We start from the raw sequence: 23,149 nt of genomic DNA, 5'->3' as shown, positions 1-23,149 counted from the left end.
CGTGAAGTAAATTTCTTACATATATTCCGTTCGAAAGGTTTATCTCTAGTATGAGTTCTTGAATGACAAGAAGAGATGGCACTAGTAATAAAACTTTTCTTACATTATATCATACGAAAGGTCTTTTTCTGGTATGAGATCGTTGATGATTGGCTAAACTGGATGAACTTAAGTATTTTTTACATATATCACATCCGAAAAGGTTTCATCTCATGTGATTCTTTTGATGAACAGATAATCTGGCTCTTGAAGTAAAACGTTTCTTACATATATAACATTCAAAAGGTTTTTCCACAGTATGATACCTTTGATGAATAGATAAATTAAAATTTGAAGTAAAAAGTTTCTTACATATATCACATTCAAAAAGTTTTTCTCCAGTATGAGTTCTTTGATGAATAAATAGGTTGCCTTTTTGGCGGAAAGTTTTGTCACATATATTACACTAAAATGGTTTTTCTCCAGTATGAGTTTTTTTATGATAAGATAAACTGCTGCTTCGTGTAAAACGTTTCTTACATATATCACATTTGAAAGGTTTTTCTCCAGTATGAGTATTCCGATGAAAAGATAAAATGGAAATTGATGTAAAACATTTACTACACATACCACATTCAAAAGGTTTTTCTCCAGTATGAGTTGTTTGATGAACAAATAAGTTGGCTTTTTGGCTGAATGTCTTCTCACATATATAGCATTAAAAAGGTTTTTCGCCAGTATGAATTGTTAGATGAATTACTAGGTTGGCTTTTCGGCGGAATGTTTTGTCACATATATTACACTCAAAAGGCTTTTCTCCAGTCTAAGTTTTTTTTATGATAAGATAAACTGCTGCTTTTTGTAAAACATTTTTTACATATATCACATTCGATAGGTTTTTCTCCAGTATGAGATTTCTGATGATTAGATAAAATGGTACTGGAAGTGAAACGTTTCTTACATATATCACATTCAAAAAGTTTTTCTCCAGTATGAGTTCTTTGATGAATAAATAAATTGGCTTTTCGGGTGAATGTCTTCTCACATATATTGTACTCAAAAGGTTTTTCTCCAGCATGAGTTTTTTTATGATAAGATAAACTTTCACTTGAAGTGTAATATTTCTTACATATATCACATTTGAAAGGTTTATCACAAGTATGAGATTTATGATGAATAGATAAACTGGCACTTGAAGTAAAACATTTCTTACACACATAACATTTGAAAGGTTTTTCTCCAGTATGAGTTCTTTGATGATCAAACAGGTGGGCTTTTTGGCGGAATGTCTTGTCACATATATTACCTACCAAAAGCCTCACAAACCACCAAACAAGGAATATGACGAATGTTCTTCTTCATAGAATTCAAACTTTTATAACCTCTGCATTTGGTAAATATCAACCTAACTTTCCTCCAGGCCATTTGACTATTGACCAGTCATTCACTGTAAGACAACTAATCGAGCGTATCAGAGAGTTCAAAACAGATCTATACTAACTTATTTTTTGCTTTCGACGTGCTTTTGACAATGTCTGGAGTAAAAGCTTATGACATATTCTTAAGCATTGTGGTGTCCAGGATGTCATATTTCTATAATGTAGATGTCACCCATCAGCAATTACACACAAGGGTTATTTCAAATATACTCTTCCAAATGAAGGGACAATATGGGATGAATCCCTCTTTCGTATTGATTTGTTGGATCTTTCATGGAAAACCCCTTCTTTCTGACCTTAGGTCCCTCTTCCCCAGCGAAAAGAATCAGTAATATCCCCCATCTAATAGCTGGAGCACAACTAGGCAGTAGTGTATCATTGTTGGCACTACAATATGCAAAAATTTATATTAATTGTTGATTTTGAATCGACTGCTTATGTTTAGGGGCGAATGCGGAATCTCAAGGCAGTATCGCCTATGGAACCTGATTAAAATATATTCTGTACAGTTTTGAGGCAATTGGAAGTTCTAATGTTGTTTTTCGACAATATTTTAGCGTTATTTAGGAGCTCTTTCAATATTCTCTTACCGCAAATTTGATACGATCAATCAGGTTAAAAACAAATCAAACAACCAAAAGAGAAAAAAAGAAGTGAGGTCTTTCTGCGTTGAATAGCCTTCCGTGGGCTAGAGCTGTTCAGATCATGGTATTTTTCTTTTTACATTTAGTAAGAAAAGGTTGAACAGCTTTAATCAAGCCTCATGCGCAGTGACTAGTTTTATAAAAGAATCCTAAAATGTCTTTCATAAACATAAATCATTACACTTTAAATCTATATAGAGACACAAGAACTACCTAAAGCCAGGCTCTTATATGCAAAATTACTTTTGGGTAAGAACGTCTATACTATTTTTCTAATGTTTAGAAACTTTGTCCAGGATTCACTTAAAAACATTTCATATTATAAGGCACATAGACAGAAAGTTACATTTTAAACATTTAGAGATAAAAGTTCTAATGAAACCTGAAAAAGGTTTTTTCTTTTACACACATATAATTTCTAATATAAATGAATAAATAAATCTTAAAACGAGTGAAACTTAAACTGAGTATACAAATCAAGCTTGAAATGAACAAAAATCCCTACAAATAAGAGTTTGGATTTTGCCTCCTTCTTCTCAAAGTAAAAGTTCAAAACCTACTGCAACGTTGGCGCTTTACTGAAATGTTCCTGTTGAAAACAAGATGAAATAAATGGGAACATGGACTTGATAATTGTTAACGAGACAAAGCTATCAAAGCTAGAAGTAAGTGGCAAAGCAAAAAGCATGCATGAAACTGAAAAAAAAGATAGTAAGAACTACATTTGTGTTTTGAGTTGTTTGACTGTTACTAAAAATAGCATAAAAACCATTGTTCAGGCTAACTTCAGTTACCCAGCCCCATTAATCCGTTTCACAACTGTTTTCATGATCGATATTTAAGAGACAATAGAAACTCAAGGGTCACACTGCCCCTAGTCATTACCGTAATCTACTTCTTAGAATAGCGATACCACTGGAAAGAAAGAAATATCAATTTAGAATAGGAATCCAGCAATTTAAGTTAAATAAAAGTTAGAATAGGAATAAATTTTTTAATTAGACCGTGATAATAATATTCACAAAATATCCAGTATATTTCATGAATGTTATTATCACCGTCTGATAAAAGGATTTATCCCTATTCAAAGTTTTGTTTTTGTCATGGAAAGGTAGTGCGGTCTTTCAAATTGAAGCTAGGGGGGTTTTAGTTTTCAAGCTACCCATGGTAGTAAGCGTTATTTTTTAAGCGGTTTATTCAACCGGCTCTTTTTTCTCAATGGCGATGCGGCACAGGATATAAACACTTATAAAACAATTGAGAGCGTTCAGTTTGGTCAAATCCATTTTGGAGGCAAATAAATGAACTTGGTTCATTTCCCATTATCTATTAAAATCCATAATTTTCTTTCTTGTCCTTGGGACATTTTTCAGCTGTAATTTCTAGTGATATTTGTAGCGATGTTTTTGTCCACTCTGTTCATTTCTTCTGTGTGCTTTATTTGTGTGACGTAATTTTCAACTTAAAAAAAAAAAAATCTTAAATGACTAAAAATAAACACTATGAAAATTTTCTAGCAAAAATTCCTAGACTCTCTTAATTTGTATGAATAAAAAAAAAAAACAAAAAAAAAACAGTGCTTGCAGGTTTGCAAGTATAGAAACTACTTATAAAACAAATTTTTTTATGCTCTCACTATAGTCAGGAGCAAGACACTAAATGAACCCTGCAAAAAAATTGAGCATAACAAATTAGAATTTAATGTTATGCAAACCCCAGGAAAAGAATGTCAATAACGCTTTTTCATACCGAAATGATCAAATTTCATATTGAACTTGGAGAACCTTTATTTAAAATATTTGCTGATATGTGCAAACTACAGAATATTGCCTACTATAATTTTTATCAAAACATGTTTCAGTCGATCAGAAAAAAAGATACCCCTAAAATTTCTCAGTTCATTCACCCGTGTTAATAAAAATAAGATGTTTCTTTATATTATATAGGATTAAAGTTTATGCTTTTAATTAACTGCCAGTAGAAAGCAACCTGTTAGATAACACAAAACACAAAGGCAATAATGAAAACACATACAATAAGCTTATCAAAGACAGAATTGCAATAAAAAATAACAGAAAAACAACATTTCAGATAAAAAAAGAACAAAAGTGGAGACGAAGAAAGTGCATAGAGCATAGTTTCTATTCTTGAGCACACAGTGAAACTCAACTCCGAATATCTCCTTTTCTAGATAATACTTTAATGATAAAACGTTCGTTATGAAAGGTCTTTTGATCTTATATCTTAGCTGGAATCATTGTTTATTCTTGGAAGCAATCTTATAAAGAACGATCCCTAGCTCATAGGAACCGAAAGTTTAACATGTTTAAAAAAAAAACAACTTCCGGCTCGTTGAGAAATGAAATTTATTGGAATTTCAGAAAACAGCCTGAAGCCCCACAAAAATCTTGTCAATTTGAAAAGAAAATTGCTCCAGTAGAATCATCACAGCTGAACACCTTACTTAAGAGAATTACAGTACCCTATGTTGATTAACGAAAAAAGACACTTTTTCGCATGAGAAAAAGTGATGTCTCCTTTTTTTGTAATGAAAATACAAAATGATAATACGTTCATACTAGATAATCATATTCATGTTCCAAATCCTCATATACGATTTTAAAGAATGGTTTACTTCTTGTGTGATTTTTCCTATGCTTAATAATGTGATCTGTCAAGCAATCCATATTTTTTTAAAATAATACTTTAAAAAGATTGCATATCTTTTATTTATGTGTTTATAAATATGCTTAGGTTTTGCATACATTTTAAAAACAGTTTTCTGATGGATTGCTGACAAAATTTTCATATAAGCACTTTTCTCTAACACGAATCTTTTGATAAATAATACATGAAAATTTTGATAAATATATTACGCCCTTACAAATGACATACACAAAGGGATTTCCCTCAGTGTGGCTTCTTAGATAATTAAGATAACCCAGTGCGTGAAGTAAATTTCTTACATATATTCCGTTTGAAAGGTTTATCTCTAGTATGAGTTCTTGCATAACAAGAAGAGATGGAACTAGTAATAAAACCTATGACAAGATATGCCAGCACTAGTAATAAAACTTTTCTGACAATATATCAAACAAAAGGTCTTTTTCCGGTATGAGATCTTTGATGATTGGATAAACTGGATGAACTTAAACATTTTTTACATATATCACATTCGAAAAGGTTTTATCTCATGTGAGTCTTTTGATGAACGGATAATCTGGCTCTTGAAGTAAAACGTTTCTTACATATATCACATTCAAAAGGTTTTTCTCCAGTATGAGATCTCTGATGAATAGATAAATTAGAATTTGAAGTAAAACGTTTCTTACATATATCACATTCGAAAGGTTTTTCTCCAGTATGAGTTCTTTTGTGATAAAATAAACCGTAAGCTCCTGAATAACATTTCTTACATATATCACATTTGAAAGGTTTTTTTCCTGTATGAGTTGTTCGGTGAGAAGATAAACAGGAACTGCTTGCAAAACATTTCTTACAGATATCACACTGAAAAGCTTTTTTTCCCGTATGAGTTCTCTGATGACGAGATAAATTGGTACTTGCAGTAAAACATTTCTTACATATATCACATTTGAAAGGTTTTTCTCCAGTATGAGATCTTTGATGAGTAGATAGGTAACCTTTATGGCTGAATGTTTTGTCACATATGTTACATCCAAAAGGCTTTTCCCCAGTATGAGACCTTTTATGAGTAAATTGGTTGCCTTTTTGGGGAAAAGTTTTCTCACATATGTTACACTCAAAGGGTTTTTGTCCAGTATGAGTTCTTTTGTGATCAGATAAACTTTTACTTCTAGTAACACGTTTCGTACAGATATCACATTCAAAAGCTTTTTTTCCCGTATGAGTTCTCTGATGACGAGATAAATTAGTACTTGCAGTAAAACAATTCTCACATATATCACATTTGAAAGGTTTTTCTCCAGTATGAGTTCTTTTGTGATCAGACAAATTTTTACTTGTAGCAACACGTTTCTTATCGATATCACATTGAAAAGGTTTTTCTCCCGTACGAGTTCTCTGATGATGAGATAAACTGACACTTGTAGTAAAACGGTTCTTACACATATAACATTCGAAAGGTGTTTTTCTAGAATAAGAAACCTCCTGTTTTGCCAGATCTTTTTCTGCAAATACATGAATGTGACTTGGTAGCTTACTTTGACAGTTCAAATTTATTTCTTTTTTTAGACATATTCTCGCAAGACCTGGCATGCTAGGTAATCCATGTCCTTGTTTGCTCATATAATTATCAGACAACCCTGCAACAAGGAGAACTATAAAAATATAAAATTCGTTCAGAATCACAGACTTATAATTTTTTTAAGCTCTTATTTAATTTACCATACAAGTCATGATTTTTACATTTTTAGCTGTACATGGTTATTATAAAATGAATTTTAATGACTCTTAACTCGCTATTTATTTCTTGGCTGACTCGCAAAAAAGTAACAAACATTCATATAAACAAATTTTTGACGCATTTATAGTTTCATATATATATAAAAAAAATAACGAAAAAAAAATTCTGAGTATGCCCATGGCCAAGTAGGCACTTTAATCATATATTATCTCTATTAACAATTAGGTCGTCAGCACTTCCTTTCCAAAGTGAAAACGCGCTTTTACTCTCCGTTTTTAAAATTGTCCTTTGTTTCCTTACAATCCTGTTTCATTGTCTTTCTTTTTTTATGCATTTTCACGAAGCAATAATGATATTCGTGAGTCAGAGTGAAGCCAAATAACTTCGGGTTTTTTACCCATTGTTGTCTGTACTCATTGTTTCCACGTCAGATCTTTGAGTCAGTGAAATGACTTAAAGCTTTATTTAATTCATTATAGCCACTTTGAGACATTATTTTGAAAACACTTTAAATCCTTTATTCCTTTTTTACGTAATAATTCAGAACCATGGTCATACATCAGTTTACTTATGGGTGGATTGATCTAAAAAATAAAAACATTGTTGTACTGTAATGTCCATGAACTATATTAACCCCCTACCTTTATCAATTAACGTAGTTTCTTCAAATACTAATTGGCACAAAAATAAAATGTGAATCAAGTCTCAAAGAACTGCATTAACTATAAGAACACCTATAGCATATCAACTTTAAAGTAAGTATTGTGCAGTATGCAAGAATTGTGGAAATCCTGAATAAAAACAATTTTTATCTCTGTCTTATGAAGCCAAAGTTTGCAGGTGGTTTCTTTCTGATTGTTCTTTTAGAAGAATCATTAAAAAATCATTAAAAAAGATTATGCAGTGGTGCGATATTATCGAGCGTACCCCATTTTCAAATATCTACAGGCATTATTTTAAGTCCTGTTGTTATTTGATTTGACTTTACATGAGTTGATTTCACTTTATATGGCTTGATTTTGACTTGAACAACCTATTAGATATGGCTTACCACAGGGAACATCCTTAGTCCACTTCTGTTTAATCTATATTTCTCTGAGTATCAGTAACAGCAAGCATCGTTTGGGCTTTATGTTGATGACCTAGTAATATAAAAGTCAGGCAGAAATGTCATTGAATTGGTCCGAGATCTTTAACAAGATGTTACATAATCTCTTGCTTCTCAGAAGCATTAGATTTGTCTATTTCCGCTTCTAAAACCAAAGCCATCCTATTTACTAAACAAAAACATACAAAGTATTGTTTTGAATAGCTCTCTTATAGATTAGGAATTTTCAATGAAGTTGTTGGGAATTGTTTTTGATTGCAAACTTAGACGGCACAATCACATAAAATGACAAAGGAACAATATTTTTGAGAAACCGGCTCTACTAAAACTCCTTGCTAATTCTAAATTGTTCATCAACTGTAAAAATCATTGGTTTTTATAATGTTTATGAAAGAGAAAAAATGGAACATGGCATTCAGTATTTTGCCAATAGTTACAATAATATAAATTTATGTAGTAAAAATGTTATAATATTGTTTACAATAATTACAAAACACTACAGTTCGAAATGCTATGGGGTTTCATATGCATACCAAAATTACTAAAATGAGAAACCTGTCAGGAATCACCCCACTGCAGGAGAGAACTCTTCCTCTGAAAAGATGGCAATCACCAGAGTACAAGGATATGCTAGTCAACAATTTGTATACCAGAAAGCCTCTGATAAACCACAGTCTATGTTTCTGTATCATCTTACCGGAATCTTCATCTAAAGGAGTTTTTGGAGTTGTCTTCTCAGTTGATGGGTACTTTCCTCTTTGTACATTCTCCATAATGTGGGATGGTTCATTCTCCATAATGTGAGATGGCTCATTCTCCATAATGGGAGATGGCTCCCGTTGAGTGGCATACGAGCATGCTGCTACTGAATAAATAATGCTATTCAGCCCAGGAAGTTAAGACAATCTTTGAACATTGTGTGAATATCTTTTTCCCAATTATATGCATGTTTATACTGAGGGTTCTGTTAGATTCAAAAGCTGGTGCAGCTGCCTGTATCCCAGACCCAGACCTGAATATTTTTACCCCATTATGATTAATTCATCAGTACGTCCACTGAACTTTTCGCAACTCGAAATAGATGCCTTAACTGGTCTGGAGACCTCTTCAGAGAGCATCCTTTTCCTGACAGATTCTCTTTTATCAATTCATCTTCTAAGCCAAATCAAAACCTGAAAGGTATACTCCAAAAGATCGGCTATCTGTTTTCAAAGAGATTTTCATTGAATTTCATCATATTTCTAAATATAGAAAATTCAAATATAAAGAAATAGCGGATAATCTTGCAAATAAGGCAGCAAATATCCCTCCCCACAGAAATGTGAGGACTGCAAATTTTGGAGAGGTTGTGGGAGCTCAAGCAAAAATTGCACACCTTAGTTTTGTGCATTCTCCTTTAAAATCTAAGAATTTTAATCTTTTTTATAAGCTAATATCCTTTAATGCTTTATTATAAGCTAAAGACTGGGACTATTTTACTTAAAGCTTTGTAAATGGAGAATTAACTTCACCCCCCTTATCCAGAAATAGGAATCAAACATTGGTAAAGGTTCACCATGTAATCTCTTTGAATGTAATCCAATGGACCAATATTCTAGGATGCTGAGAAATGAAAGCCATCATGTGCATATCCCTATATAATTTGATGCCGTTATTGATTGTTCCATTTCGTATGATTTGGAAGCCACAATTTACAGGTTGATAATAATGATCCTAAAAAGATGCCATTTTTATTAGCATAACGTTGATTGTTATCAGCTTGCAGATATTTTTGGAATATATTTAGGATTGTTGAAAAATCAGTGAAAGCATTCCAGCAAATTCAAAGAAGTGAATGAGTCCCTTTCTAGAATGAGACCTTGTAAACATATAGAAAAAGATTTTCAAAATAACCCTTGACAATTGAGCCCCGTGTAAATTAACCCCTTCTTTGGAGACAGTGTTGCATTAAAATTTAGAAAAATTAAGGGGTTTCTAGAAGAGAATGAGTAAACTATGGAGTTTTTACATATCCATATTGTGAAGGCATATTATCTTTAATCCGTGTAGATAAATTCAAGCTAAATCCATATTTTGTAAATTGTAAAAGAGCTCTAATGAGTCCACATAGGGAGAAACACGTTCCAAATAAAATTTAGTTTGTCGTTTATTCAAAGGTTTAATTGGAATACAATATTTTATGTCCTAATAATGAAAACCAACAGAGATTATTATTTATTAAACATTTTGTTTTTTAAATGCAACTAATCGACTCAGATGATACCTATCTTTCCTGCCCGCAATAGATACCTATCTTTCCTGCCTGCAACAAATACCTATGTTTCCCGCTTGACCACAACTTCAACGAAAGTTTTAGATAAACCTTCTCAATTCGGACACTCAAAAATACAGCAGAAGATCAGCATATCTGAAGCATACCTTCGTCCTCGTCAGTGTTCAACTCCAGTTTAATAGGGTCAGCATTATGATTACAATCTCCAGAGATGCCAGTAGAAATAGAAAAATGTTTGGCTTCTTGTTTCATTAATAGCATAGGATGTGTACTTCCAAATATATCCTTAACATCATTTGAGGATACATCTTCATCTTCTACAAAAAAAGAAATAAAAATCTAATAAAAACACAGAAAACAAAATTAGTCGGCTGGCACATAATTTTTATATGGTAGTTCGATGATGAGTACAGGTAAAATGATCCTCTCAGTATCTAGACACTTCGTAAATACATACAAAAGAGGAAGAGCATCAGATTGGAAAAGAAACTATATTATGAGGGTAATGGCCAATTATCGCTGGCTCTGTCAAAAGTTTTTTCATTAAGGTTGAACCAATAGCTGCTTCCTAGTGAAGATCCAACGACCTATAGTAACAGAAAGCTTAAGAATTATTTAGAAAAAAAACTGGCTAATTAGGAAAATATGGGATTTTTATCTGATTGGTGATTCACCACTCAGGTGACGATGCAGAGTGGCAAAACAGTCGACTATTATTTTGGGTTATGTTAACAGTAAAAGTTTATAAAGAAAACATATTTATGAGAATTAAAAAAAAGCTTTGATTTTTTTGGTTGGAGGTTTACAATCTTCAATCTTGAACATCAGATGCTTTTAGAGGGTGAAAACTAAAATACAAATTCTGAGAAAAACAGCAAAATGAAAAAAGTGAAAGCAATTTTGAGACAAGCCTATTGCTGTAACTTACGCCAAAAAGAAAAATATATTTATGTGATTAGGTTCATTCGTTTCCAATCTATCAATTCACTCTGTCAAAATTATGATATCACTTAGTCTTTTTCCTCGGGCAAGACCTAGACTGGGGCTGTTCAACCTATGGCCCGCGGGCCGCACTGCGGTCTACCTGGGATTTATATGCGGTCCACTAGTCACTTTCACTTGAAATTTCCCCGTGTATTTTATTTCAAGTGATAATACAGGCCATTATAATATAAGGTTGATCATCACTGTTCTAGACTTTCGTTCAAAATAGGGAGATTGATCTTGCTTCAAGATTTTCAGCCAATTTTCTATCTAGAAAACTCCGCATACCATATTTACGAATTGTACTTTGAAGATTGATGGATTTAAACTTTAGCTAGAAAAATATATCATGTTGTCGTCTAATTTTATAACATTGAATTGTAAGAGAGCTATAAATACACTAGGCGTTTGTAGTCCGTCTTGATTTATCCCTCTCCTAGTAGAAAACAATGAAGGGAATTCAAAAAAAAATATTTTTATCAAAACCTTTACTTTTTAGCATTGGGTATTTCTTGACTAGAGAAAAAATCCAATCAAACAGTTCGTGGTAACGAACTGTAAGTAAGGAGCGACCCGGCTCAATGGTAACCTAAACTCTAAAAAACGGATCAATTTGGTATCAATAGATACATCAAAAGAATCAGATTTTAATTCTGATTTCAAATATATAAGTTTCATCAAGTTTAATCTTACCCATCAAAAGCCACGCGCCTGAGAAAATTTGGCTGATTTTCGAAAAAAAGGGGGAAAGACCCCCTAAAAGTTATAGAACCTTAATGAAATTCACAGCATAATATTAAGCGTATCAGAGAACCCTACTGTAGAGGTTTCAAGCTCCTATCTACAAAAATGTGGAATTTTGCATTTTTGCCAGAAGAAAGATCACAGGTGCGTGTTTATTTGTTTGTTTTTTTCTTTCTTTTCCCCAGGGGTAATCGTATTGACCCAGTGGTCCTAGAATATCGTAGGAGGGCTCATTGGAACAGAAATTAAAAGTTCTAGTGCACTTTTTAAGTGACCAAAAAATATGGACGGCAACTAGGCCCCCTCCCACGCTCATTTTTTCTCAATGTCACCCAATTAAAATTTTGAGATAGCCATTTTTTTCAGCATAGTCGAAAATCTAATAAATATGTCTTTTACGATGACTTAATTCCCCACAGTTCCCAGGGGAAGGGCTGCAAGTTATGAACTTTGCCAATTGCTTATATATTGTATTGGTTATTGGGAAGTCTACAGACATTTTCAGGAAGGATTTTTTTCTGGTGGGGGGCTGAAGGAGGGGGCTACTCGGGAGAATCGGTCCGTGGAGGATGTTTCTTTGGGGTAAGGGACATTTCTATGAAGGAGGCGCCGGATTTCCAAGCATTATTTAAAAAACGATCAGAAATTAAATTAAAAAAAACAAGTTTTTTCAACTGAAAGTAAGAAGCAACATTAGAACTTAAAATAAACATAAATTATTACGTATATGAGGTTCTCCCCCAAGTCACTACCTCGCTCTTTACGCTACAGTTTTTTATAGTGCTTTCAAAAGAGCTATCTATTCTAATTAAACGGCCTTTGTGATTCAGGGGTTTGTGAATTAAAATTTTTTCAACTTTTAACGTAAAGAGCGTAATACTGACTAAGGGGAGAACCCCATCATATACGTAATAAAAAAAAAACAATAAAAAAAAACAAGCGATATGGCTCAATAGTAATCAAAACTTTTAAAACGGAACTATGATGTCAATAAATATATCAAAAGAATGGGCTTACAATGCTGATTCTAAATATATAAATTTTATTGAGTTTAGTATTACTCATCAAAGGCTACGGGCCTGAGAAAATTTACTTGATTTCTTTAAGAGGGGGGAAAATCCCTTAAAAGTGAAAGAATTTTAATGAAAATCACACCGTCAGATTCAGCGTATCAGAAAACCCTATAACATAGGTTTCAAGCTCATATCTGCAAAATTCTGCAACTTTGTATTTTCTGCCAGAAGAAAAATATACAAATATAGAAGTTCGTTACGTAAGTTAATTTGTAAATTACGTCAGAACCAAATTTAGAAACAGCCATTTAGCAAAAGAAAAGTAAAATTTTTATGCAAACTTTGTTTACTTATTCAATGACGGTGAGCCAAAATCAAATATGCATTAACTAAAAAACGATCAAAAATTAAATAAAAAAAACAAGTTTTTTAAACTGAAAGTAAGCAGCAACATTAATATTTAGAAGGAACAGAAACTGTTCCGTATATGAAAGGGGCTGTCCCCTCCTTAACGCCTCGCTCTTTACGCTAAAGTTTGACTCTGTCTCACAAATATATTTTTTAAAACAATAAAAAAAACTTTAGCGTAAAGAGCGAGGCGTTGAGGCGGGGACACTTCCTTTCATATACGGAATAATTTCTGTCCGTTTTAAGTTTTAATGTCGCTCCTTACTTTCATTTTAAAAAACTTGTTTTTTTTAAATTTAATATCGTGTTAAAAATTCAGCTTGGTCGTTATTCAAAATTTTTGGACTATGAGTTATAACACTTTGTCGAATTTAGCAGCATAGTAATTCTTTTAAATTGAAACAAATTTTTAGAATTTTTAAGAGCAGCCTGCCAAAGAATTGACATCAAATAGTAATAATTGTGTGGCAAATTATAAGCTTTTAGTCTCAGCAAATTTATTACGTTTAACTTTGAGCTGGACTCTTTTTTTGAAGAAACTACTTTTTCAATAGTTTATTTGACAATTACTGGATGAAAGATACCCATTTACATTTCATGGTTGGACCTACTGCTGCAACCAAGTAAAGAACAAACCTTAGCAAATAGTATCTAGAATTTTAAAGTGTATTTTCTACAAAAGTTTTCAGTAAAAATACCTTTTCTATGCACGCTGATTCCCACATTCCTGACTATTATTCAGGTTAACTGGAATGGTAGCTTTTAATTATTGAAATTATTTGTTAAAATAACAAAAGAATCTGAAAACCATCTAAAGTCAATTGCAATAAAAGCACACTAATGGAAGTATTCCCATAAAAAACCCTAAGCTGATGATTTGGATGCCACGACTTGAATAACACGGTAAATCACATTTTTTGCAAGTGTAGCACAGATATATGCTCTATTTTTTCCCGGGATGATTTTGATGAAACCGTAGGTTCATCACAATCCACAGAATTCAGCTTGATCGTTGTTAAAATTTTGTGACTATAAGTTATAACAATTTGTTAAATTTCTCAGAATAACAGCTTTTGATGATTGAAGAAAAGGTTTGAGAATTTTTAATAAAAGCCTACCAAAGAATTTACATAAAAAGGAAAAAACTACACAATTCAGGTTATCATTGTTAAGAACCCTGTGCAAGCGACTTTCAGTTTCTCTTGCATCCCTTTAACAATAAGAAATATATTTTTATCTTGTTCTTGATTATTTGCTTTGTGACAAATCAAAAGTTTTTACTAAGAGGAAATTTGTTACATTTAGTTTGAAACTGGACTCTTTATTTTAAGGAGCTTGAGTTCTTTAATGGACTCCTGGCACAGTTTATCTGATAAACGCCTTAGATCATATGTTCTCTTTTACATTTCATGGATAGAACCTTCCACTGCAAACAAGTAAAGATCAAACCTCAGCAGACACTATCCAAAATTTTATAGTGCCTTTCCTACAAAACTGTCCAGTGAAAAACCCTTTTCTATGCATGCTGATTCCAAAATCCTGACTATTATTGAGGTTAAATGGAATGGTACCTAAAAGTTTGCGAATGGTAACTTAAAATCATGTTAAATTAGGAACAAAACTGTTAAATCTCTACTTTAAAAAATAGTCAAATACTTAATTTGAGGGTAATCGTTTATCAAATTGCATGAAGGACTTGATTAGCAAGATTTCAGTTTGGAAAATTTCTTTGCAAAAAGTTATTTTTACAATAGTTATGTTTAATAGTTTGTATAATTACTTTTTCCATTTAAAGTAGCAGAAATAAGTTGGGAATTGAAGCAAGCCTCCTAATTCTTGATAAAAAAAATAGCAAAAATAAGCATTAAATTGTCTCGAACACAAATAGTAGGCCTACTAATTACCTTGCTTAACAGTAGTCATGGCCAACAGTGGGGGTGTTTCCATACTTCATCAATAGAGTTAAAAAAAATAGTAAGTCTCTCTTGACTGCTCTAGGAGGTTAGAAATCTCTAGAATTTGAATAATTAATTAATTATTAATGGATCCTACATTCCATAATTATATGGTATGGTATGAACCATAATTACATGGTAAATAATTAAATGGTATCAAATCTTCAAAAGAAAATGAAGGATCACGAAACATAGAAATTAGTTGGAAGATAAAAACATAAAAAGCATAGAAATTCAAACATTCAAGACCAATCTAATGACAAACAAATTTTGATAGTGGACAACAGCAATAACATTTTTCTTATTGTTGATGGTCTCATCTCAGAGTGGGAGGACATCTACTCAGAAGCCCACTTCAGAGAAGATTGAGACTACTCACTGATGCCCTGTGTGCCTCTAGAGCCACTGGAAGAACTAAGGTCTAAGGTAATAAATGCAAAGGAAGAGGGGACATCCTCAAAACCAATTAAAATTTGAAAACAATCATTTTGTTTAAAACAGTAAAAAAGTCCAATAATTATACCTCCTGGGATGTCAAGAACCCAACAGCCCAGGGAAAGGATTGTAAATTATACATTTTGCCCATTCTTTACACAGAGCATTTATCAGAGGCAATGGTGTTGTCTATAGTAAAGAGCCATACGACTTCATTGTATTACTTCTTTTTTTTAAAGAAGCACTTGTTATGGAAGGGGTGGCTGCATAAACATTTGAGGGGGTTCAGTTGACTGGAAGTTGGAATGCCTAGCAGCCTTTTTAAGAATCAAAAGCAACCAATCACAATTTTGACAGAGCTACTTGGTTCAAAATAGTCCTAAGGTCAAACAACTCTGCTTCCAAGGTGGACAATCTCCATCCCCCCTCCAGTTCCTGGGGCAATGTAACTTGTGCAAGTTGTGTATTGTTAACATATAAGGATTCTTATTAGAAAATAGGGCATTAATGTGAAATTGTAAAAAAATACTGAAACAAAACAGAATCAAAATCCACTATATGCTTGGTGGAAAAAATATAAGTAATATCTAAGGAAAAACTAAGGATATTAAGTTGAAGCTTTTCAGGTATGTTGAAGAAAGATTGGAGGGCAGCCCACCCTGTTTCCCTTATAAGGTGGCCTCTCTGCACAAGGATAGTAAATTATGAAATGTGCTCATTGTTTATATGCAGCCTTTATCATTAAGAAGAAGTATAAATATTTGATTTGTGGTCTATCCAAAAAAGCTAAGGGCAGAGGCCAGGACCTCTAAGGCTGTGGGGGGGGGTGGTATTGCGTCCCTGGAGGTATAGTTACTAGAACTTTTGACCCAGGCCCTGACCTACTTTACTAGATGATATAAAATTCACCAGACAAAGCCAAAAATATATTATTGACTTTACTTGACTGATCTATTGAAGAGAGCAGAAATCAAAAGGACTAGGGAAAGAAATGTATTATTTCAGTACTAAATATAGGAAACAACTCTTTGAATTTAGATTTTGAAAATTTCATTTCTGCAACATCTTGCCCCAGTAAGATAGTAGAATATTTTACTTGGCTGTTATGGAGAATAGTTGGGTTAGATAAAGTGAACATTTAGGAGTTGATCCAGAGCCTTTCACCCCCTCCACTTTTTCGCTCAACGAATGAAACAGACAATTTAAGATATTGGAAACTGAAATTTGACAAATGACCTAGGAGATGATTATTACCAATTCAATTTTTTAATATGGTATTATGGAAGTACAAAAAATGTTTTTCAATGATTATGCCACTAAAATATTTATATCAAAGTTCACAGGGGGAGGGGGATTGCTAAAAACCCCTCCATTGATACACTTTGGAACCAAACTGTGACAACCTGATGTAATCTTTGTTGTATAAAAGAAATATCTCCAAAAGCAATGCTGTTTTGAGTCTGATTTAGGGCTGTAAGTGGAATTTTCTCCAGAAGCAATTATTAAATTTCAGAATAGTATAAAACAAGAATCAAGCAATGCATTCAGTTCTTCCATGAAAATTACTGTCAAACAGTTTAAGTTTGAACAAAACAGTAGCTCTTTTGTGCTATCTGTTGGCCAAATATCCAATCTCTGTATATCATCCACAATTTGTGATTCAAATTGGAATAAGTTTCTTCCCCCAATTTCTTCAATAATTACGTCCTTGAGGCTCAAGACCAATGCCCCTGCTCTTTAATTTTGGCATCTATTGATCTGTCGTTTGTTTGCTATTCAGATCATATTCTGAATCTCAGTCATATGCTACCTTGAATCATTGAAGTTTTTGCTATCCTTCAAGATGAATACCTTAAGGTTGGGCTTCAGTTCAATTTGGCAAAGTCCAAAATAGTTCTTTTCAACTGGAAGAGTCCTACTCCCCCTTCAATAGCACTTGGGAGCTCAACAGTTCAGCCTGCTGATCATATAGTATACTTAGGCCTCCCCATTGGATCCTCTTTACATCACATTAGATCTCTTCTCATAGAGCATCTTAACCATGGAATTTCAGCATCTTATGTCTCTATTGTCACTTACAAGTTCAACTTCAATCATCATCTCCTAGCTAGTCTGTTCAAAGCAGTAGCCCTCCCCCATATATTGTACATCACCCCATTTTAGAAAATATTTACAAAATCTGAAAAGTCAAAAATCTGTTTGCTGTTCCTCTGTTTTGTAAAATATTTACTACGTCTACCACCTTGGCACAGAAATTCATCTATAGTTAAAATATTCAAAATTACAGACCCAGAAATAGCTATCTCTCGAGTTATTGGAAAACATAATAGAAAAGTAGCTGGTCATGAGATAGGCCCACTTCTAGTGCAATAACTTTGTCTGTTGTTGATTTTTTTTCTTTTTTTTTATATATATATTATATATGAATAAGTTGATGTTGTATGTGTGAATTTGCTTTTGCTTTGTTTGATTTTGTTCCTATTTTATCCTTGATTTATTTATAATTGATGTTCTTTTATGATCTTATTGGTTTTGTTGATATTTATCCTGTACTATTGTTTTCTTTTCTTATATTTTGCTCTGTCCTTATCAAGTTTTTGTAGACAGGTTTTCAGTTAATAAATAAATAAATAACATCAAGTTTGATATGCAAGTTTTTTCTTCAGTTTACTACACAAATTGTTGCCTTTTAGTACTGACAAGCAAGTAATAGTTTTCTCTTTTGTGCATAATTTGTAAAAAGTGACATAGATATTTTTCAGAGAGGTGCAAGGAAGTTTTAATTTGGTAAAATATAGAATATTTAAGACAAGACTATCATTGAATTTGCTATCTGATGGTTTGTGTTGGAGATGAGAAGAGCTGTTCAAAGTTCCCTTGAATTTCAAGCAAAAAAAGGGGTTATTTTAAATGCATGGTGGTGCATGTTGAAGGTTCCCAATGCATTTTCACAGTTACAATTGTTAATTTTTTCTGCTGTAATTTTGATTTGGCAGTGGTGGTTCTGCCCTTTCTTGCACTTGGGACAAATTCTTGACTAGCACCACAACCCCTTGTCTCCCAAAAAATTTTGAGGCCAAATTTTAATTTATTAACAACATTTGTCATTTATTTTGATAGAAAAGATCAGATTTTAAATTCAAATTTTCTTACTTTAATATCTGCAAAATTATTGAGTATCTAGTGTCAATCAGTTGTTTTAAATTCTTTAATTTGGTCTACTTACTTTTTGCAAGATCATCAAGGTCTGCAAAGAAGACAATAATACTGTTTTTATTTACCAGCAAATTGCCCCCACTTCTTGAAATGTTTTGAAGCAGCATTCTTTGGGCTGACTTAACAAACCTGGAGTAGAACCCTCAAAAAATACAAGACACAAAACCCTGCCAAAAGTCCAGTCAAAAGGAGGTGTTTCTCAAACTACTGAAGCTCCTCTGGAATGAGCTGGCAAAGGATGACAATATTAACCTTTAAAATTGGTTTTTAAGCATGTTTTGATTGAAAGTATTGCATCAAACAAATTCCCAATAGGCAATCAAAAGATGAAATTTGTGATTATGTCATAGCTTTCTTTGAAACAAGGCAGTTTGTCATTGTTGATACTAAATCATGTAAACAAATAATGCTTAACAAGGCTCCTGGAAAATCACTAGCTGAATCAAGCACTGAAGAAGATAAATATTTTAAGGATTAATGGACAAGTGAATTGAAACCAGTCAAAGATAAAATGAAGCCATATAAAGCAGTGTTCACAAGCATGTCTAGCTGGAATCCCATGTCTAGACACATGTCAAGCCAGAATCCAATGTCTAGGCAACAGCTGTTCACAAGTAAAATTCAGCACTTAGCTGGACATGCTAGACAAGGCACTTGGCTAGACATTGAGTTCCAGCCTATAGAAGTCAATGTCTAGAATTTTTGATTACAGCCGATCAGAATGTGTCAAGATCCACTATTTTCATCATTTTTGTTTACATTTGTAAGCTGAAATTTAATTTTTTTTCTCATTAATTGTTTTTTTTTCATTTTAGGCAAATATACAACACCAGACATAATAATGAGGCACACTAAGGCAATTGTTTTGCTTATCTCATCCATTAGCTTGTGACAGTAAAAATAGGGATTATAATATTTGAAAGTTTTGCCTTCATAAGCTCTGTTGATTGGCTAGAAATGACAATTTGAAACTAAATTTGTAGTTTTAGCTAAGCACCAAATTTTACATGTGAATGGTTGTTGCCTGGACATTGGAGTCTGGCTAGACGCATGTTTAGACACAATTCTAGCTAAACATGCTTGTGAATGCTGCTTAAAGGAAAGGTAGCTAGAATGAATAGCTTGCCAGAAAAACAAAGTGATGATTTTAGTGAGCTTACCTGGGATGGAGGCCAGATCAATGAACAAAAGGATGATGACTCTTCTGCTTGTAAGAAAAGAGGGACAGTGAGGTTCAAGTATTTGTAAAATGTGATTAATGGTGACTTCAGTTAAAACTGGTACAAGAAAGAGGATGTGTGTGTTATTGAAATAAGATGACCTGAGTTTTGGCTCAACCATTTATTCAAGAAGGACAAGGTCCCTTCCAAATTGCAGGTCACCATGAAGTTATAGTCATACAAAAAAAAAAAAAACTATGCAAAGAATACAGGTTCTAGCCTTCAGTTTTCCTAAATTTTTCTGTAAATCCTTTTTTTAACATGATTTTAGTTTATTTTTCTATTTTTTTATTAATTCTTTTAAATATAAGAAACCTTTATCACATTGATTATATGAGAAAAAACTTTGTAAATAAGTGGTTTATCAAACTTACCCAAAGTATGGCCAACAGTGAACAAATTAGAATCTTACAAGAGGAGTAGGCTACAAAAATTAAATAGGGTAAGACATCCAGTAGTCGGACACTTTAATCACTTTGAAAACTTTTTGACATTTAAACTACTCTAATTACTGTTATACCACCTAGAAACTTAATTTTTGTACCATTAAATTTCTGAAGGATTTCTTAACAAGTAGGTTACTAATTCAAATAGTTTCGCTTGTACAGCGCCGCCTATTTTTGAATTTACTAACAAGTAATAAATCTGCCTAAAGTCGGGAAAAAAAACCGCTCACTGTAAATAATTATGACGCAATTTTACTTATTCCCGTCCAGCAATCTTCCTAGTTTCGGCCAATAGCATTGAAACTGGTTTTTCCAGTTTTTTTTTCTATACGCTGTAATCTCGGCCAATCTAATTTCAAAATAGCTACAGTTTGTAAAATCACCATTTCGCAAATGAAAAATTAAAATTTTAAAGGTTTATAACGAATTTTTTTTTAAATTTTATTTTCAGAAAAGATAATTATTCAGATTGGATTATTGAGGAAAGTGATTTTCCTTTTATTCAATGAGGGGAGGTGCGGATCAAGGATTTTTTTTGGTGGGGGGGGCAAGATAGGTTGATCAAACAAAAAAATTTATGGGTGTAAAATAGTTGATCTGATAAACGTGCATCAGGAGTAAATTTAATTAACGCAAACTTAAGTTTATTTAACGGCATAAATCAGGTAGAGATTCGTTAAAATTTACAAAGATCGCAGCCCCCCCACCAACCAAATGAGTCTCGGGACGCCCCTGTGTACAGGGTACATTGCTATATTATTAAATAATATTTTTTTTTTTAGAAGTATCAAAACCGCTTACAAGAACTAAATTCTGATTCTACAAAAAAAAAATATATCAAAGAAACAAGAAATGTCTTGAAGATTCTCAAAAACTTTAATATTTACCCCTCTCAGTTTTATAGCTAGTCTTGACCAAAATAATGTTTGGTGCCAACAATTCCTTAAAGCAATATTCCTATCACTCTGTTGTGTCAACTTTTAATTTGCTACTTTAAAAATAGACAAATGCTGTCAACTGCTTGAACCCGCTTAGTTAATTACAAAATCTTGAACGAAATTTTAGTCAATGTAGTTGAGAATCTAAAAAAAAAAGATCTTCCTTGTGTCGTCTCTATGTTTGTCGTCTCTATATGCGTGTTGTCTCTGACAAAACTTGGTTTTAAATCAGTTTGAGAAGAAAAAGGAGAACGGGGTGTTTATAATTTCTGACATTGAATTGGTAGTACTGTTCTAAAATCTGAGAAACACGCCATAAATGACGTTTGGTTGAGGCTAACGAAATATAACAAAATAGCTTAAAAATATGCTTTTTACGGTTTTGCAAACCAGTTAGTTAGGCAAAGGCAATTTTACGGAAAATATATTCTGCCAAGTAAATTTACAACTTCTAATGCTTTAACAATTAATAGCCCTGTATGAAGGCTAATTAGTAGATATTTTTTTTTTTTTAAGAAAATGTGGTATAATTTATTTCTTCCTAAGAACTATCTTTAACTACGATCTTCTTACCATAAAAAATGCACAACTCCCCCCCCTCCTAATGAGGCAAAATTTAGCTACAGACTGTAAAAGGTCGGGGAATAAAGGATTCAAACAGAAGTAACCCCAAAAATATTATCCATAAGAAAATTTACAATACAGCTTAAAGTAAACATTTGGGTATTAGGCTCATATTGTTTTCTTGTCAAGGTTTAAATATTTTTGGACTTATTTATCACAAACAGTTGGTTAAGAAGGCCAAATAATGTTAGTGCGAAGTAAAGGAATTAGCCTAGTAAATTTTATTATGATTTGTAGCCTACAGCTATCATGTCCAGGCGATGGGCTGATATAAAAATGAGACTGCAATAAGTGTTAAATTTGGAATGTGGATGGTCACAGGGTTGGTGGGAGGGCTGGGAGTTGATTGATTACTATATAGTAATTATGAGGGAACCAAAAGAATGAAAAACATAGTAGAGACAAACAATTAAAAATATATTTCTTTGGAGGGGGTATTTTCCGCATGGAGGTGGGTATTCTCCGAAGGTATTTTTCACGGGGGTACATTCCGTGGGGAGTATTTTCGGCAGAGCAGCATTTTCTGCGTGGTAAATTTTTTGTGTGGGTGGAGAGGGTATTTTCCGTTTTTTTCTGTGGGAAGATTTTTTTTATGGGGGGGGGGGGGTAAACAACTAAGTCCTTAGAAGCAGCATGAAAAACCAATAATGTCTCAATTGTCGTCAAAATTCCCTTTTTAGTTTAAGTTTAAATTTCCTTGTTTAATTTAATTCTTATTTGTTTTAAGTTTTGATATTACCCCGTACTTATAGGTTGAATTTTTCTATTTAATTTACTTATCTAGAAACCGCAAACAATATTCGTTTTTGTTTTTAAATGTTATAATGAATTTCTGAGATTAACGACTTAATAAAAAAATGCTACTGGTATTTACAGTTCACATGTGTTCACTGTTTTCTTATTTTTTTTTGAAAACAATTTTGAAGTTTTTGCCGCAATATCAGCAATAAGTGTTTTCAGCTATGGGTTCCAATCCCGGGCTCTGGATCTAAAACCTATTTTGTAAAAGGCTTGATTTGCTACGCAGATACAAGCCCTACTTGAGATTGAAAACGAAGCTAAAACCAATTTCGGCTCCCAAATTTTCGCAACGAAATTCCATTTTGTCTTCCCCCGAAAAATCCCCGAATCTTGAAGACTTGTCTCCGAAAACTCCCCGAATTTTTAAGACTTGTCCCCGAATTTAAATTTTCGAGAGTGGAAGCCCTGTATAGTATACCGGCATGATGCGTAAACACCAAAATCTGTTTACCTACATATTTGTTACATTTTTACAAGTCAGACAAAGATTTCGTTTTTGGGAGGGGGGTGTTCAACTCCCCCCACCCTGGGTACAG

At 32.9% G+C, this 23,149-nt stretch overlaps 1 pseudogene across 1 annotated transcript; it reads right to left on the bottom strand.

Moving 5' to 3' along the window:
- Positions 1–3,797: 3,797 nt before the first annotated feature.
- Positions 3,798–15,426, bottom strand: LOC148945790 (uncharacterized; annotated as a pseudogene). Its single transcript, XR_016142497.1, has 3 exons — positions 14,883–15,426; positions 9,976–10,146; positions 3,798–6,348 (listed from the first exon to the last, which is right to left on the bottom strand). The product of XR_016142497.1 is annotated as an uncharacterized LOC148945790 (transcript).
- Between the last annotated feature and the right edge of the window lie 7,723 nt (positions 15,427–23,149).

This window comes from Artemia sp. Qi Xiang Cuo, chromosome 12 (genome assembly GCF_049724085.1).
Source record: "Artemia sp. Qi Xiang Cuo chromosome 12, ASM4972408v1, whole genome shotgun sequence".
Classification (NCBI taxonomy): Eukaryota; Metazoa; Arthropoda; class Branchiopoda; order Anostraca; family Artemiidae; genus Artemia; species Artemia sp. Qi Xiang Cuo.
This window is presented reverse-complemented; position numbering and strand designations above follow the sequence as displayed.